Genomic DNA, 19,445 nt, shown 5'->3' with positions numbered 1-19,445 from the left:
ATAATATTATTATTATTATTATTATTATTATTATTATTATTATTATTATTATTATTATTATGCTCTTGTGTTTTTTATGGTAAACAAAAGTTTTTCCGCTGCCTTTCTTGTAAAAAACGCGTGCACGCAGAGTGTGTTGTGTGGCCGGACGCTCAGCTTCAACTCCTAAGTTCTGGCGCTCGGCCGTTCAAGTGCAACATCTGCGAAACGGCTGAGGCGGCGGCTAGGCCTAGCGGAGCCGGCGACGACCTCGGCACGTCCGCAAGCGGGGCTCCTTCCCCCTGCTCCCTTCGACGAGACTCGCCGCCCGTCGTCGAGAAGGCCCCGGCCCCACCGTCCCAGCCGGTTGACCTTGACGCCGAAGCTGCTGGTCTTCGCGCAAGCCTCATCGACACGCTGGACGGAATTTCTTTCCTCACCGACCAAGTGGCCCGGCTACGAGAGGACAACGACCTCATGCCCCGGGAAAACGCGCACTCTTTCGACCGTCTCCTTCAAGAGAGGGAGGGAGACCGCGCCCATTATGCGAATGTGGTTAGTTCCCTGCGTGCGGAGGTGTGCTCCTTGCGTGCCGAATTGCTTCGTCGCCCCCCTGCCTTGCAGGATAAAGTACGTCGCAGGTCGGAAAAGCCTTCTTTCACGCAAGTTGTCTACAAAGAAGTGTCGCCGTCGGCTACGTCGGTTCCGCTGCAGTCGGTGTCTTCGGCTTTTCCGACACTGCCTCCCACTCCGTCCCCACTTTCCCCGGTGCAATCTGTGTCTGTGCTTGACCGTAACCCTCCTACTATTGAGAAGAAGCGCCGGAGCCGGGCATGTGTAGGTGCATCGGACACATGTGGACTCGTCGTCGTTCCGCAGCCGAAGCGCCCCAAAGCTATGTTCGTCTCAAAGCTTTCCCCATCCACCACCTCTGCTAGCCTTAATGCCCATCTGTCAACCTTAGGTGTCTCGTCCTTGAGCTGCCGACGACTGAAGACTAAGTTTGACACGTACGCATGCTTTTATATATCCGTCAGTGAAGAGTTTTTCGAGCGCTTGAATGACCCCGCTGTTTGGCCGAAAGACTGCCTCTTTAAGGAGTTTCGAAGCATGTTTCACGAAGGCATGCTTCACAGCTCTGAGGGCATCACATAAGAAAAGCAATGATGACTAGTACTTTGGATGTGTTTTATCAGAATGTGTGCGGTCTTCGTACCAAGGCAACTGACTTCTTTGGTAATGTTCTGTCTTCTTGTTTTCGGTTAATAACTATCTCTGAAACTTGGTTGTGCCCTGATATCCTGTCCAGTGATTATTTCCCTCAGAATTACTATGTATATCGTAGTGATCGTGCCTTGACGGGAAGCAAACAAAAAGGGGGTGGGGTCCTTCTTGCCGCCGACAAATCTCTCCCGAGTGTGCTTTGTAGTGATATTGAGAATGCAGATGAGTCTGTATGGGTTGAAATTCTTATCTCTAAAACTGAAAAACTTCTTCTTGGGGTTTTTTACATTCCCCCTGATGTAGCTCCTGACGCACTCAATCAGTTAGTCTCCTCCATTGAACAGGAGCTTATTACTCATTGCAATCGCAAGGTCCTCCTTCGTGGAGACTTTAACGCTCCTGGCTTTCAGTGGAGCCATCTATTCTGTTCCCACCATAACCAGTACATTGAAATGAAGGGTAATAGATTACTAGATTTTTCGTCTTTCACTTCCATGGCACAGCATAATCACATAGAAAACTGCAGTGGAAACATTTTGGACCTGTGTTTTTCGAATTTTGATGATGTTAGTGTGTCACACTCTGCTTGTCCTTTAGTTAGACCTGACAGATTTCATCCTCCTCTTTCTATTTCCTGTTCCCTTCCCACAATGCTCCACCATTCCGTAAGTTCCTGCAACACGCAACCTCGCTACGCTTTCGCCCGGGGAGATTACGTTGGGCTGTATGATTACTTTTTTGCTGCCTCTTGGTCGACCGTCATTGACGAAACTGATGTCAATGAACAAGTTGACCGTTTTACTGAGATTGTACTTTTGGGTATGAAGAAATAGATCCCGCAATATTTACCAAAGAAGTTAAAATTCCCACACTGGTTTTCTTCTGAATTGCGGGATGCCCTTAAACTCAAAGAACGTGCGCACAGAAAGATGAAGAGCTCTGGTGCGAACCCGTTCGCTCAGGAGTTTCGGCGCCTACGTGCCTTATGCAAAATATTGCACAAGCGTGATCATGCTTCGTACCTGGCGTCAGTAGAAGCTAAAGCAACCCATCAACCGGAAGCCTTCTGGAAGTACATTTATTCAAGATCTAGTAAAACTAAAGAATCTATTCGTTTACTAGACTCCAACGGCAATGAGGTTGCGAGATGGCCGACTGCTTTGCTCGTCAGTTTTCTTCTTTTTTTGGAATTAGCGGTGGCAGTGATAACAGTAGCGCCCCTTGTCACCAGGGAGGTAACTCTGGTTGTTTCCAACTGGATGAGAACATCGTGCGGACCAGTATCAAGCGGGTAAAGCCCTCGCTTTCTTGTGGACCAGATGGTATTCCTGCCACCATTCTAAAAACATATGCAAACATATTCGTTCCTGTGTTGACTTCAATGTTTAATAACTGTCTCCGGTCTGGCACGTTCCGTCGCTCATGGAAAATTTCTCGCGTATTCCCTGTATTCAAGTCAGGCCCAAAAACTGACGCCATAAACAATAGGCCAGTCTCGCTCCTTTGTTCTGCCTCTAAAATATTCGAGTTATCTCTTCATATGGTCTTGTCTTTCTCACTTAAACACGTCCTCATTTCTAATCAACATGGCTTTATGCGTGGTCGTTCAACTTCCACAAACCTCGCGTGCTTCATGGAGTAGGCCGCCCCAGCAATCGTTGGTAGAAGCCAGCTTGATGTGGTCTACTGTGACATGAGCAAGGCCTTTGATGTAGTCAACCACTCGTTATTGCTTGCCAAGCTCATTCTGTTAGATGTCCACGCTTCTTTGGTGGATCTTATACGTTGCTATCTCCAGCAGCGATATTGCTATGTAAGTGTTAACGGTCAAACTTCATTTAGGTACAAAGCAACCAGTGGTGTACCCCAGGGATCTGTTCTGGGTCCCCTTCTTTTCTCCATTTTTATTAACGATGTTGCTTCTGTAATTCACAATTCTTCTTTTTTGTTGCAAGCTGATGATATAAAAATCTTTAGAGAAGTGCGTAATATTCATGACTGTAATTATCTTCAGGATGATATTGCGTCATTCCATCGTTGGTGCACCAAAAACGACCTAATTTTGAACCCCTCAAAAACGAAAGTTGTCTCCTATAGTAGAAAAACTCAATAGCTGCAATACTCTTATAAAATTGCAAGCACTGCATTGCCGAGGGTGACTGAAATTCGAAACTTGGGAGTACTACTTGATTCTTCTCTGACTTTCTCTTCCCACGTTACACAAATTACCAGTCGCTCTCTTCGATGTTTGGGTGCTGTTTGCAGATATTCTAGTGAGTTTAAAGGTCCTCTTCCTTTCTTCAAGTTGTATTCGGCTCTCTGCTTACCTGTTCTCGAATACGGCTCTGTTGTTTGGGATGGAACTTGCAGGTCCAATAGTGACCGTATCGAAAAAGTTCAAAATAAGTTTCTTTCTATCTTTAGGCACCGTTTCCGTCATGTACAATACGACGCTAACGGCAGCGTGCCTTTTCTGAAAAGTCTTCCTTCCGTTCGGTGTCGACGAATGCGAGCTGATATTATCTTTCTTTATAGACTTCTTCATGGGGATATTTTGTGTGACGACTTGGTTACACTTATCAATGTCAACTTGCCGAACAAACTTTTCCGAACATTTCTAACTTTTAGAACAGATGCTTTAAGTAGAAGACACTCGTCCATCTGCAGAATACAATGTGCATATAATGAATATTCTGATCGTCTTGATATTTTCCAGAGCTCTTTTTCTTTGTTCTCAAACGACTTGAAAACTGTTGTAGCTTAAGTGCCTTTATGTCATTGCAAATTTATGTGCCGTATTTATTTAAGGCAAATCATGTTCTTGTTTGTTTGTTTTTCACATTTCCTGGTTTTGCATTGCTTGAATTTCTGTAGGTTTGAGTGCCAGTGCTTGTAATGCTGAGCTTCTTTCAAAGTTGAAACTTGCGAACATTTTGTTAAGAAACCTTCGTTTTATGCGTATAACTTATCTCTGTTATGTTCAGTGAGTATTTCCTGTTTTTCACGTGCCTTGAACATTTCGCTGCCCGAGTGTCATGGCTTGCAACGCTAGGTCTCCTGTTTCTTTTTTTTTTTTTTTTTGCTGTTTTGCTATCTGAGATTACTGTAACTAGCTTTACTTTATTGTTTATTTCATGCATACGGTTTTAGGTGTTATGTTGTCTTGATTTTAGTTTGTTTTTATGTATGTTTTGTATATGGTGTACCAGTACCAAGACCCTAGGGTTGTTCCTGGGCACCGAAAATAAAGGTTGATTGATTATTATTATTAATATTATTATTATTATTATTATTATTATTATTATGTTAATACGATATAATTAATATTATCATTTTCATAATATTATTGGATGTTGCCACCAGTTTTGCTCAGTACTTTCATTCTGTCTTTCAACTTCCAGATGGCAACGATGAACGCCTATCGTTTAATAACTCTAATTTTAACACACTTGTGTTCGATGAAAAAATTGTCAATGATGGCCTTCAATGGATGAAACCATCATTTTCCTGTGGTGCAGATGGAATTCCAGCAGACCTCATGAAGGCTTACGGCAACATTTTGGTGCCTGTCTTAACTTCCATTTATAATAACTGCTTACTTTTAGGTAAATTTCCTCGTGCATGGAAGATCGCTCGAATTTTTCCAATATTTTACTCTGGTGATAAGTCAGCCGTTTCTAACTATGGCCCGATCTCACTCCTTTTATGTCGCCTCAAAACCTTTTAGTCAGCTCTGCGCAAAGTTCTTGCTGCCTGCGTCAAGAACGTTGTGATACCAAATCAGCACGGCTTTTTCTCGGGTCGATCGACGGTCACAAATTTTGCAAGCTTTATGACACAGGCTTCGGCTGCAGTTTGTGAAAACGGCCAGTTCGACGTTTTTTATTTTGACCTAAGTAAGGCGTTTGATGTGGTGAACCATCAGTTAATAATTAACAAGCTTGCTAAGTCAGATGTAGACTCAAGCCTTGTTGCCTTGTTGTCCAACTATCTCCTTGTCCGGTCCTTTTATGTAGACGTTAACTACAAAAAGTCTAGTGTTTACCCTGCAAGAAGTAGTGTACCCCAGGGTTCCGTGCTGGGTCCATTATTGTTTTCTGTGTTTATCAATGATGTGTCAACAGTGTTAACTCTTCTTTTCTTCTCTATCCTGATGATGTCAAACTAGGTAGGCACATTAGGGGTGTTCAGGGCTGCTGTGCCTTGTAGAGGGATGTGTCGGAATTATCGGTCTGGTGCAGGAAAAACTGCCTAATTTTAAACCCCACTAAAACAAAGGTTATCAACTACAGCCGGAAAACCCACTGTCTGCTGTTTTCCTACAGTATTGAGGAAGCTGCTCTGCAAAGGGTGTTGAGGAGATTAGAGACCTCGGGGTGTTTTTCGACAGTACCCTCTCTTTTTCTCCTCATATTAGGCTCATCACCCGGCGAGCAGTCCGAAGTCTTGGAAGTGTGTGTCGGATTTCAAAGGAAATCTCTTCTCCAGATCCATTTCTAATCCTATACAATGCAATATGTATACCACAGTTACAATATGCTTCTGTTGCCTGGAACGGCATCTCCAAATCTAGTAGTGAAATATTAAAACGTGTGAGAAGAAGTTTTTATCCATATTTAAGCACCGTCATCACGATCACAGTTTTCATGCTGATTCTGACTTACCCATGGATCCTTCCATTCCTTCCTTGAACAACAGACGTGCGCGTGCAGACCTTACATTTCTTCACAAAATTGTTCAAGGTGACTGTTGTATCCTATATATATTGATGTAGTTTCAGTTTCGTTTCAGTGTTTGGGTTTGCAACACTGTGTCCTTGTGAGTGTATATATTTTGTGCAACGTCTAATAAAGGGCAGAATGCACACGTGCGCCTGGTGTAAAGGTCACGTCACTCCATCATTACAATGGCGACGAGGATTTAGAACCGCATTCTCATGTAATTTCCCTGGACCCAACCAGCCACGCCTACCCGATGGCTTTCGCCGGAATCACCCCACCGGAGCCGTTCCTCCCGACACCCGGTCGCCCCGTGCAACCATGGTCACGATGGCACGACATGTTCGAGGTGTACCTGTTGGCATCCGGTGCTTCCGAACTCCCCCCAGAGCGTCGCAAGGCTCTTCTACTTCACTGTTTGGGACCCGAAGGTCAACGCATTTTCAGCACCCTGCCTGTGTCGCAGGCGGCCGAGCAGACCGAGGAGAAGCAAGGGGCTGCAGCTATGCCAGACGTGTACGCCTCCGCGGTAGCGACACTTGACAAGCACTTCGACACTACCAGCAACCTGGTCGTCGAGCGCCACCGATTTCACCACCGGATTAAGTCCCCAGGCGAGTCGGTTCAAGAGTACGTGACCACTCTTACAGAGCTCGCCGCGATGTGCTCGTTTAAATCCCCAGAAGAGACGTTACGCGACCAGTTTGTTGCCGGTGTGTCGTCGGATCGCGTTCGTGAACGTCTTTTGTTAGAAGGGTCTTCCCTGTAGTTTGACAAGGCAGTTGCTCTCGCGAGTCAAATCGAGCAAGCAGCCGCGGAAATGAAGGTATTTTCTGTTTCTGTGCAGCCAGTATCTCCGCATTCCTGCTCAAATGACAGTTTGTCGCCGGCACCGCATTCACGGCTGCGCGCTCGCACTATCGGTCAACATGATAACGCAAGGTACGCATGGGAACCGCCCCTCTTCTCGAGAGCGCCGTCCGTCGAATTTGCAGCAACACGCGAATTCTTCGCATTGTTTTCGTTGTGGTTCTAGCGAGCATCGCGCTTCATGGCAACGCTGTCCAGCTAAAGGAAGAAAATGCTTCTTCTGTGGCCGTATCGGGCATTTTGAGAATGTTTGCAACAAGAAACGGTCGCATGCAGTTGTCCACGAAGTTTCAGCTGATAGCCTGTCGCAGGATGAAACTGCACAGGTTCTTGTGGTTCAACAGCCTCTTGCATCTGCAATACACATTAACGTTCAAGTCGAGCAGGTCAACTTGAAACTCTTAGTTGATTCTGGCACTTCGGTTTGAATTATTTCTGGGGGGTTTGACCAGCATTTTCTAAGTGTGCACCTGCTTCCCGTTCCTCGCGTAACACTTCTGGAATATTCAAAACGACCAATTTTGGTTCTAGGCTTCTTCTTTTCGGAAGTTTCCTTCGAGAATTGCAGCGCACCGCTGTTGTTTTATGTCGTCGAACAGGGCACTTCTCTCATCGGCTTGGATGGTATTAATGCATTGAAGCTGTGCATTGAAGGGTCTCAACTGCAGTGCTTTCAAACCAGCGCGGTACCGAATGCGAAGTAGCTGTGTAATGTCTGTTCGAGTTGTCCACGCAGTTGCCACCAGAACTTCAGCAAACGTTTGGCTCCCTCTTCACAAATGAGCTGGGTCTTGCAAAAGGTTTTGTTCACAGGATTACGACACGTGCGGGTGTTCAGCCGGTAGCATCAAAACTTCGCCGGCTTCCTTTCATGTTACGACCACGCGTGTCTTCGGAACTGCAGCGCTTGGGAAACTTCGACATCATTGAACGTATCAATGCATCAGAATGGGTGTCCCCCATTGAAGTCATTGAGAAGAAAGATGGCAGTATTAGGCTTTGTGTAGACTTACGCGAACCTAACAAGGCGATCGCTCCGGACAGCTTTCCGCTGCCGCACATGGATGAGTTGCTTCATGCTTTGGTGGGGGCAACGCATTTTTTAAAGCTTCACTAATCTTTTGCCTATCACCAAGTTCTCCTTTATCCTGAGAGTAGGAACTTGACTGCATTCATTACACATGATGGGCTGTAGTGGTTCAAACGCGTTTGTTTTGGGCTAGCGTCAGCACCTGCGGCTTACCAGAGTATGATGATGGTTGGTATTTCATGGCGCAAGGCCAGCGAGGGCAAAGAGCGCTAGAAAAGAAGTTATATAATGAAGCGAATTGATTACCACAAAAAGATAGGTATAAAAACATGTAAATCGGACATAGTAAAATCAAATAAAGGTAATGGTGATGGCTGGTGTATAGGGCCAGATTTGATTATGCGTGATATGAGATAAGGTTTAAAAACTTAACATCTGACAAATAATCAAACACACGTTTCATAGAAACACTGGCATCGTCACGTAGAAACAGTGCTGGATGTAGTGGGATATGTTGTCTGTAGAGTGCTTTGAAGTGTTTGTGTCGTGTTGTGTGAAGTGTCTTGCATGTTATTAGTATGTGGACTACGGACAGGCCCTCCCCGCACCTGCGACACAGGGGTCTTGGAGATCCCGTGAGCAGGTGGGAATGTGTTGCATGCGTGTGGCCTATCCGTAATCGAGCCAGGGTAACTTCGTTTTGTCTGTTGTGAGTATCAGTGGTGTATGCTCCCAAGAGTGGCTTTATAATGTGTAGTTTGTTGTCAGTCTGTTGATTCCAGTGCGCTTGCCATGTTGTGCGAAGGTGTTGTCTGATGTGTGATTTGAGGTCGGTGTAGGGTATTGTTGTTATGTCAACTGTAGTTGTAAGGGCAGCAGCGGCGGCCATTCGGTCTGCGGTCTCATTACCTGTACTTCCAGAGTGCCCTGGCACCCAGCACACGGTCACCTCAAGGTTTAACGCATGCACAGACATAATAGTACTTATGAGAGCATTGACCACATGGTTTTTAGATTTCTGTGAGGATAATGTACGCACAACACTTAAAGAATCAGTATAAATTACAGATTTCGGAATTCGACTTAGAAAAATATGTTTAACTACAAGAAGTATGCCATAGGCCTCTGCCGTAAGGATACTTGTATCTCTATTCATAGTTCTACAGACATTAAAGGTACCACCACCATGCGCAGCACAGGAAACAGATGTGGCAGTTTTTGAAGCATCTGTGTAAAATTCAGCACACTTCTATTTGTGCTGCAGGGACAAGAAATGTTGCACGATCGCGCTTCTAGGCACTTTGTTTTTCTCGACACTTGTAAAAGATACATCAAATGATATCGGGCGAAGCTGCCACGGTACTAGAAGTTCAGTAGCGGAGGTTTTGATGGTGTCTGAGAACATGACATCAAGTTGTGACGCTTCTTCTCTTATTCTGATAGCGAAGGGAGCAGAGACTGATGGGCGATTAGTAAGAAGTTGAGATATGGATGTATCATAAAAAACTGACGTAAAAGGATGGTGAGGCATTGATGAGATTTTAAAAGCATAAAGTAGGTCTGTGTAGGCTCGCTGACGTTCTAGGCTCCATTTGTTGCACTCTACATACAAACTTTCGACTGGACTAGACTAGTCCGAAAGGCACCACACCACAAGCGGAGCCCTAGATGAAGCACAGGGTCCAGCATTCTGAGGGATGTTTTAGTGACTGACCCATAGACAACGCTACCATAGTCCAGTCGTGAGCCTATCAAGCTGGTAAAAACACGTAAAAGAAGTTGTTTGTCAGCACCAAAAGAAATGTGAGACAGAACCTTCAGGATATTCGTTGTTTTTAAGCATTTATGTTTAAGTTGTTTTATGTGTGGGATAAACGTGAGCTTTTCGTCAAAGATTATACCTAAAAACTTGTGTTCTTTCTTGACAGGAATCGAGACACCATTGATATGAATGTCTGGATCCGGCCGGATGCCACGCCTCTTGGAAAACAAGACACAAGTGCACTTCCCTGAATTAAATTTAAAACCGTTGCTCTTTGCCCACCCAGCTAGCTTGTTAACACCGAGCTGGACTTGGCGCTCGCAGACAGACAGGTTACAAGACTTAAGGATAATTGTACGTCGTCTACATAAACGGAGCAGGAAATCGACGGTGGCAATGCCTTCCTGAGAGAATTCATTTTTACAATAAAAAGGGTGCAACTTAAAACTCCACCTTGTTGCACTCCATTTTCCTGCACATGCACCCTAGAGAGTGCAGTTCCAAGTCGCACGCGAAACGTCCTTTAGGACATGTAACTAGAATGCGTGTTCATCATGTTACCCGTTATGCCAAAGGACTTCAGGTCGATGAGGATACCATACCTCCAAGCAGTATCATACGCCTTTTCTATATCAAAGAATACTGTCATACAGTACTGCCTATGGAGGAAACCATCTTTTATATACGCCTCTAATGCAACGAGTTGATCGTTGGTTGATCGCCCCACCCTGAAGCCTGCCTGGCAGCTCTCGAGAAGACCATTCTACTCCAAGAAGTACACGAGTCTCCTGTTTATCATTTTCTCAAAGAGCTTACACAGGCAGCTTGTCAGAGCAATGGGACGATAACTGGTAGGAGAGGAAGGGTCCTTCCCTTCCTTTAGGACAGCCACTACGATGGCCACCCTCCAAGAGCGTGGAATATGCCCCGAAAGCCATAATTTTGTTGTACACGTGTAGGAGTGTTTCAAGGGTGCTTGAGTGTAAAAATTGTAACATTGTGTAAGTAATCTTATCTGCACCTGGTGCTGAAGGTTTACATGTGGTCAAAGCAGCCTTCAGCTCATAAATTGAAAAAGGAGAATTGTAAGAAGTGTGCGACTTGTTGCTATCACGCAGTGACTTTTTCTCCGCAGATGTTTTGTGTTTCACGAAAGTGTTTGTGTAGTGTGCTGAGCTGGACACGTGTTCGAAGTGTTGTGCAAGCGTGTTAGCCTGGTCTTCCAGTGTGTCCCCTGTTGTACTAACCAGGGGCAGGCTGTGTGTCGGTTGTCCTTTTAGTTTTCGTATTCGTGTCCAGACTTTGTGTGTGTCAGTGTATGAGTTTATGGAAGTGAGCAAGGTGCGCCAACTCTCCCGTTTTGCCTCACGACGCACTCGCGTCCCAAAAGCCTTTGCCCGTTTAAAAGAAATCAGGTTATCTGACGTGGGGTACCGGCGAAGGACACTCCACGCCTTGTTCTGGGCCTCTCGCGCCCGCCTGCAGTCCTCGTTTCACCAGGGCCTCCTTGGGTTGCGGGACGCACTGGAGGCCTGGGGCATGGACTTTTCGGCGGCGTCGACTATGTGCGCCGTGACGAGTTGGGCTGCTTGCTCAACGTGTAGGTGTTTTATGGTTGTGTGGTCTAGTTTAGATGTTTCTGTGAATGTACTCCAGTTTGCTTTGGATTCATTAAACCTGTTATGGGAAGATGGACGGCATGGGCCTTTACCTATGTATGTTAGGGATGTGGGGAAGTGGTCACTCCTATATGGGTCTGTGCCCACACACCACTCAAGACATGGAAAGAGAACTGCATAACCAATAGCCAAGTCAAGATGCGAGTATGTATTGTGTCCTAAGTTATGGTATGTAGGCTGTTTTTTGTTGAAAAGGCATGCTCCGGAGGATGTAAGAAACTTTTCTATCAGGCGACCTCGGTCATCCGTTCTGGAGGAGCCCCAAAGAGAGTTGTGCGCATTAAGGTCGCCTGTTAGGATGTATGGTTCGGGCAGCTGGTCGACCAGCGCCTCGAAATCAGAGCTCGAAAGTGCATGATCAGGAGGAATGTAAATGGAGCACACCGTTACCAACCTATTAAATATTATTGTTCGAATTGCTACAGCCTCGAGGACAGTGTTCATAGTGACAGGGTGGCAGGCTAAGGATTTCCCAGCGACAATTGCCACACCTCCTGAAGAGTGTGTGCAGCCAACCCTGTCCTTTCTGAATACCATGTACCTATTTAAGAAATTTGTCTGTTTGGAATTGAGAGAGAGAGAAACAACGTCTTTATTTGGCCTGCGGAAACCTCGGGGGGTGCCTACTATCGCCGGCCTCCCTGGTGGGGAGGTGACAAGTTCGGCCGCTGGCGATCGATGGCCGCTAGCGCGAGCTGCGCAGCCATCTTCTGTAGTTCATATTCCGCACTGGTCACCGCACTCTCCAAGCGCGGCGGCAGCGGATCCGCAGTGGTTGAGTCCGTTTTCTGGCATTCCCAGAGCATGTGCTGCATGGTAGCGCGACCGTCACCACACATCACACACTTATCTGTCTGGAATAATTCGGGGCACACGTGTTTGGCGAACACAGGCGTCCATATCGCGCGCACCTGCAGTTGGCGCACTAGCACCGCCTCTCTTCGGGTAAGATTCCGGTGCGGCGGCGGGTAGGCTCTTCTGCCCTCCCGATACCAGGCCAGCACCTCCTTGTATGTGTCGATTGGAGTTGCCTCGACGTGGTCTTCTTCATCTTCTTCCTCGCCTTCCGCAGGACGAGGGGGGGAGCTCGGGGCAGCGCTGTGTCTGGTAAGCACGCGCGCCGCTCGGTCTGCCCCCTCGTTGCAGTTGGCACCCGTTCCCACCGGGCCCATGTGCGCCGGGAACCACTTGATGGTCACCGGCATTGTTCGTTGTGGTAGGGCCCCGCACACCCTAGACGCGCACGAGGACACTCTGTTTGTGGCGTAGTTCATGACAGCACTGCGCGAATCACACAACACCGTCGCACACTTGGGGTTGGTTAGGGCCAGCGCTATGGCCAGCTCCTCCGCTTGCCTCGGGTCCTGGGCCCGCACGCTGCCCGCCGTGTACAGCTCCCCTGAGGTCGCCGCTATCACGGCCACAGCGTACGTGCCTTGGCGGTTCGGATATGCCGCCGCATCGACGTAGTAGGCGTTAGTGTCTGCCGCATGCGCGGCCGTGAGGGCCTTTGCCCTGGCCAGGCGGCGTTCCCGGTTCGTTTCCGGATCCATGTGCTTGGGGACCGGCGGGACCTGCATGAGGCCGAGTAGCCCGCGCGGCAACGACCGCGGAGGCGGCGGTGGCACCGGTCCCCTGTTTCCCTCCCCCTGCAGCCTCGTCTGGCAACCTACTCTGTGCAGGATCGACCTGCCGGTTCTGGTTAGCGTCAGTCTAGTTAGCTGCGCTGTGCGCTGTGCTTCTGCTATCTCGCTTAAGGTGTTATGGACTCCTAGTTCTAAGAGTCGCGTCGTGTTGGTGTGTGTACAGAGGCCTAGTGCCATCTTGTATGCTTTGCGTATCAGAGCGTCAACCTTGCCGCTCTCGGCCGCCGACCAGTCGTGGAAGGCCGCCACATATGCCACATGGCTGATTGCAAATGATTGAACCAGCTTCAGGAGGTTGTTCTCTCGCATCCCTCCGTGCCGCGTTGCCACCTTCTTGATTAGCCGTATTGCCGTCATGATCTTCATCTCGAGCTTGGTGACGGTAAGGCCGTTGTGCCCGAGGGCGTCGACGTGCAGTCCGAGGACGCGCAGCGTCTTCACCCGCGGTATGGTCGTCCCGTCTCGAGTTCGGAGGTTGATGTCGGGTTCTGTTTTGCTTCCCTGACCTCTTCGTTTCGGTGGAATAATCAGCAGCTCCGACTTGTTCGGGGAGCACGTGAGGCCCGTGTCCTGCAGGTGGTCTTCGACTTCGTCGATGGCGCTCTGCAGGGACGCCTCGATCTCGCCGTCACTGCCGCCGGACATCCACAGCGTGATGTCATCTGCGTAAATGGTGTGCCCGACGTTCGGGATGCCCTGTAGTCGTTGGGCAACCCCGATCATGACTATGTTGAACAGCGTTGGCGAGATCACGGAATTGAGGTGAGTCTCTTGGAGACACATGAGACTTGGCTGATTGGCATGCAGAATATCATACACATCATCAAGATTTTTAAGGAGCCTCTGCAGTTCCATTGAATGATGTTTTCTGTTCCCATTATTTACGTTTAAGAATGAATGGAGTGTGTGTATGTGTTCATGTGTAGTCTTTCGGGGCTGTTACTCTGGGATTAGGCTTTTTAGGCCTGTCTGTAGGCTTGGAAGTCGGTGGCCGCTACTTGCGCTGCGTTGCAGGCAGGAACAGCCCGACATCCATGTCGTCGTCGGATGTCCGAGGGGTGCCCGACGGACTGGGCCCCCCGGACTTGGCCCCCCTTCGGGGGCCCTTCCTTTTAGCCGCCACCGCCGTGGGCGTTGGGGACGCCAAAAGTGGCACGGGCGGTGCGGTGGCGGTGGGAGCCGATGCGGGGCCCGTGGTGTCCATCCCCTCGGTACCCTCCAACGCACTGGAAAACGGGGAGACAGAGGCGGGAGCGGCACCGTTCCCGACAGAAGTGGTTTGCACCACAACCGCTGCTGCCTAAGCAAGTGGCGTGGTGCCGGGTTGGGCTGCGTGAGGCAACCCAGCGAGGGTTGGGGGCGGGACCAGGTCAGACTCGCTGAACTGGGTCCCTGTGGAAACCAGACGCCGCTCCGCCCTCCGGCGAGCCGCGTCTGCGTACCTCCCCAGAGAGAAAGAGGCGAACCTCTTTCGCGCCTCTGGGAAGGTGATGTTCTCCTTGACCTTGATGTTAATTATCTTTTTTTCCATTTGAAATTTTTCACACTTGCGTGAGTACGCTGCATGCGGCCCCCCGCAGTTCACACAAGACAGGGTATTGGATGGACAATTGTCGCTCGGATGATCATGCGCCGCGCATTTCGCACACATCGTTCTGCCACGGCAAGAGTTTGTACCGTGCCCGAACCGCTGGCACTTAAAACAGCACCGCGGGTTCGGGATGTACGGACGGATGGAGCAACGGATAAAACCTGCATTGATGTGTTGTGGAAGAACTGCGCGGTCAAGAGTCAAGATAATGGGCTTAGTGGGAATCTCCTTGTCGTCTCTGCGGATAGTGATGCGTCTCACGGCAGTGACGCCCTGATCCTTCAAGCCGGCAAGGACATCCGCATCCGTTTCTTTCAAAAGATCTGTCTCGGATATCACACCCTGGGAGCTGTTGAGGCTCCGATGGGGTGTGACCCTGATGTCTAGATCAGCCAGTCTAGTCTGGGCTAGAAGCTTCGTAAACTGCTGCTTGTCATTTATTTCGATGAGGAGTTCACCAGACCTTTGTTTTTTGCACTTATATGATTTTCCTACTATGGCTTCAAGATACTTGGCAATCGAGAAGACTGACTGAGATGCTAGAGGGTGGGTTGGATTGAGCGATTCCATCACAAGAAATCGAGAAAAATTATCCGGTTCAGGAAATGTTAAAGATGGCAATGGGGGAAAAGATACTTCGGTGCGGCCCCTTTTCAGGGACCGATCACGTTTGGGGGGGGGGTTTGAAAATGCCATATAGCATAGTATAAAAGCAGGGAGACTGGGGTACTTTCTTCTTTGACCTTACCCTGGTAGTCAAAGAGGTCCCGGAGCTCCCTACCTGGTGAAGAGACAGGGAGCCCATCCGGCGGAGCTTGACGTGGACTCCGACGGCCACCGTTCGTGGTTTCTAACCCTCCACCTATAAACACATCGCCACGGTTGGATCCAGCTTATGTTTGGGGGCTCGGGGTCCGCGGTATTGCCAGTACCATCACCAAGATTACTCAAGGTGCCCCGTGCGGGGCTTACCAGAGTATGATGTCTCTCATACTCCGCAATTGTGCTGGTGTCCTCGTTTACATTGACGACGTCATTGTGTTTGGTTTAACGGCTGAGGAGCACCTAAAGAACCTTGAAACAGTTCTGCAGCATATCAAGGACGCAGGTCTGAAGCTGAACAGTAAATGTGTGTTCGGAGTTCAGGAGCTTGAATTTTTGGGCCACAAGGTGACTCCTTCTGGTATTTCGCCACTGCCAGGTAAAGTCGACGCAATGGTGAACGCTCCAGTTCCAAACAATGCCGCCGAAGTCCGTTCGTTTCTTGGGTTAGTAGAATACTACGCCAAGTTCGTTCCACACTTAGCCGAGATGGTGGAGCCAATGAGAGTTCTACTTAGGAAAGACCAAGAGTTCGCCTGGTCTGCTGAGGTGGATACAAGTTTCCGCAGGATAAAGTCTGTATTGTCTTCAGATCTGGTCTTGCAGATGTTTGATCCTGCACTTCCAATTATCATTTCCACTGATGCGTCTAAATGTGTACTCGGGGTAGTCCTCCATCAGCGCGCTGGTCACACACTTCGTACTGTCGCTTTTGCATCGCGCACGCTCTCGTTGGCGGAAAGGAAGTACGCAGTTGGCGCAAGAGAGGCACTTGCCTGCATTTGGGCAAGCGAACATTGGCATTCTTACCTGTGGGGGCATAGCTTCACTCTCCGAACAAATCACCAGGCACTCGTTTCACTTCTGTCCTCGCAGGGCTTAGGCCGCCGCCCACTCAGAATTGCACGTTGGTGTGCAAGACTACTACGTTAATTTTACGGTGGAGTACCAGAAAGGGTCGTCAAACGGAGTAGCCGATGCTCTTTCGCGGTTGCCAGTCCATGTGGCAGATTCGGAGCTGAATTTTGAGGAAGAAATTGTTTGCATGGTCCAATCAACGTGCCTGGCGCAAGAGCAGTTTGAACAAGCAGTTCTTGCTGACGTCACGCTTCAGAAGGAGAAGGTGAAGGCGTACGTACAGGGGTCTTAGCCCTCGCATAAGAACTTGCGTGAAGAGCTGAAACCATATTTCAGAGTTCGAGAGGAATTGTCAGTAGTGGGAGAATTGTTGTTGCGGGCAGAGATGCTCGTCGTTCCTTCATCTCTCATGGTTCAACTGGTAGCAACAGCGCATGAAACCCACCAGGGTATCGGACGCACCAAAGCCAGATTTAGGGAGCAGTTTTGGTGGCCCCGCATGGACAGTCATGTGGAAGAAGCAGTCCACAATTGTACCATCTGTCAAGCTGCGGATAAATGGGCCAAGACGTCCCCTGCCCCTTTGAAACCTCTGGAGCTACTGGAGAGACCGCGGCAGAAACTGGCGATTGATATCGTTGGTCCCCTGGAGAGGGCGCCTCCAGATTGCAGGTTTGCACGGACGCTCGTGGACTACTTTTCAAAATGTCCTGAAGTGCAGTTGTGCAGAGACGTTTCTACAAGAACAGTGAACGAGTTCCTGCTCAATAATTTGCGAGGGAAGGGTATCCTGAAGAGATAGTCTGCGATAATGGGCCCCAGTTCACCTCAAAAGAATTTATCGTCTTCCTAAAAGAACCAGCGCTCCGCCTGTTGCATTCATTTTTTTATTATCCGCAGGCAAATGGACAGATCGAGCGGTTCACCCGCACATTCAAGACGTACCTCCAACTGACTCGTTTGGAACAGCGTTCGCTGCGAACTGCTGTACGGGATTTTCTCGCCGTTTACAGGTGTACACCTCACGCCACAACAGGAGTGGCCCCTGCGGTACTGCTTCATGGAAGGCTGCCAAGGACAAAGCTTGACATCCTCGGCTTATCTCCCGAGTCGTTTGCGAAGACACCCTATCAGGAACTGGCCAGGCTTCGACAGCGTGTCAAGCACAGGCAACAGTACAGCAAAGCCTACAGCGACAGCAGGCGAGCGGCAAAGCCGACAGTGGTGGCGGTTGGAGACATGGTGCGGGTTAAGAAACCATTGGTTTAATTCAAGGGTGAAACTTCTTTTTCAAAGCCCAGGGAAGTCGTCGAGCAACGTGGTCCAGCATTCTTCCTCCTCGATGACGGCAGAACCTGGAACGCCGCAAAGCTGAGCAAGGTGCCTGCTCGTCGAACGAGCAACAATGGCCTTCAGCAGCATCCCGTTTGTCGTTACTCGTCCCTTCATCACGACCCCGGCGATGCGACACTTCTCGCTGCAACATGGCAGCCAGCGTCTGCAGAGGCAAGTGTTCCTGCAGCGCAACCTGTGCCTAGTGCAGTATGTGATCCTGCTTCGCCAACGAGGTCAGCCACAGAACAGTGTCTTGCATCAGAAACTGTGCCAGCGTCTGCAGAGGCAAGTGTTCCTGCAGCGCAACCTGTACCTAGTGAGTATGTCGTCCTGCTTCGCCAACGAGGTCAGCCACAGAACAGTGTCCTGCATCAGAAACTGGGTCACGGCCGCCCGTGAACACTACAGAACAACCAATTGTGTCGTGCCCACCCTGCAGTCGTATTCAACAGCACCGAGGCAGACGGCCGCCGGCTAGATATGGACACGAACTGTGAATGTGTTCAAGGATTTTTTCAGTGTTGGTGTGCCTATTTTGAGTTTATTCACTGATGTAGTGTTTTGATGTGTATTTGTAATTCGGGTTATACTATTTCTTTCTTGCGGTGTATTCTCTTGCCATGTAGAAACTAAGAGCGATTAACCTCTACTAACATACTAACAGATTTACTAAAAGTTGAGGGAGGGAAATATGTTGTATCCCTTATATATTGATGTTGTTTCAGTTTCGGTTTCAGTGTTTGGGTTTCCAACGCTGTGTCCTTGTGCGTGTATATATTTTGTGCAACGTCTATTAAAGGGCAGAATGCCACACGTGCGCCTGGTGTAAAGGTCACGTCACTCCATCATTACAGTGACATTTCTTTTGCAGACCTGCCTAACTGTTTAGAGTTTAGTGTACCACAAAGGCCCACCAGGTCACATCGCCCGTTCTTGACCGCTGCGCGCAACTCCAATCATTATCTTGCGCGCAGAATACAGAATCGTTACAACCGCTTCTTTGAACGCCTTGACATCTTTCAGAAATCCTTTACAATTTACCGTACAGCGCTCTTGAATACAGTATGTTACACATATGATATGTCTGTCGTTCTTTTTTTTCTGCAATTTGGTTTCTCTGCGGTTGTGTCTATCCAACTGATAGTTGCCTAATTTTGAAACTGTTTACTGTCATTTGTTCTTCTTATCATTTGTCTCTAAACTCTTGCCGTTGTTTTTGTTGTATTACTGTCAAACGTTGTTGCTCTGCCTGTCGTGTGGCCTTTACGACAGGCAGAGCAACATAGGCATCTTCTTTTTTTAATTTTTACCTGTACCCAGGCTCCCCCTGTGCTTTATTTCTGTCATTTTCACTACTTCAATTTCAAATCAAATCAAATCAAGTTTTATTTTTCAACATTGGTACAGTGGACAATGTTTACAGTCACTCTGGCAAGAAGCTGTAGAGACAGCTTGACGGGGCCAGAGTGGTGGTGCAGCTGCGGCAACTTTGGTAGGAAACAACACAATAAATAGAAACAACATTACTATACACTGAACAATAATAGAAAATTATCTTTGGAAAATATAAAACATATTGCGGAAAACGTTACTAAGAAGAGCAAAAAAAAGAACAAAAAACATTGTTAATAAAAACATCACTACAATGTTTCGTAAAAATTAGAGAGTGCAATTCTTTGCGACTAAACCTATCACATTTAGCAGTATGTTGGTGCAAGCGGTTTAGCATCACAGAAATATTGTCACTAAGTGACTCTAAGTAGTAATCGGTGCGACGCCGAAGAACCACATATTTATATTGTTCACGAGTTCGACCTGTTTGAGTTGGCAATGATAAACCTGATAATTCAACAAGAAAAGCATGGTGGGCAGTGCTCGAAAAATGAAGATAACACAAGAGGCGGTACTTATACAGATTCTGAATGTTGATT

General features: G+C 48.2%; 1 pseudogene; it reads left to right on the top strand.

Moving 5' to 3' along the window:
- Positions 1-6,087: 6,087 nt before the first annotated feature.
- LOC144139888 (uncharacterized) lies at positions 6,088-7,187 on the top strand (annotated as a pseudogene).
- Positions 7,188-19,445: the final 12,258 nt, after the last annotated feature.

This window comes from Haemaphysalis longicornis, unplaced genomic scaffold, assembly GCF_048455015.1.
Source record: "Haemaphysalis longicornis isolate Haplotype H1 unplaced genomic scaffold, Haemaphysalis longicornis Haplotype H1 scaffold_5, whole genome shotgun sequence".
NCBI lineage: Eukaryota > Metazoa > Arthropoda > Arachnida > Ixodida > Ixodidae > Haemaphysalis > Haemaphysalis longicornis.
The sequence above is the reverse complement of the archived record's forward strand: the minus strand, read 5'-3'. Positions and strand labels throughout refer to the sequence as shown.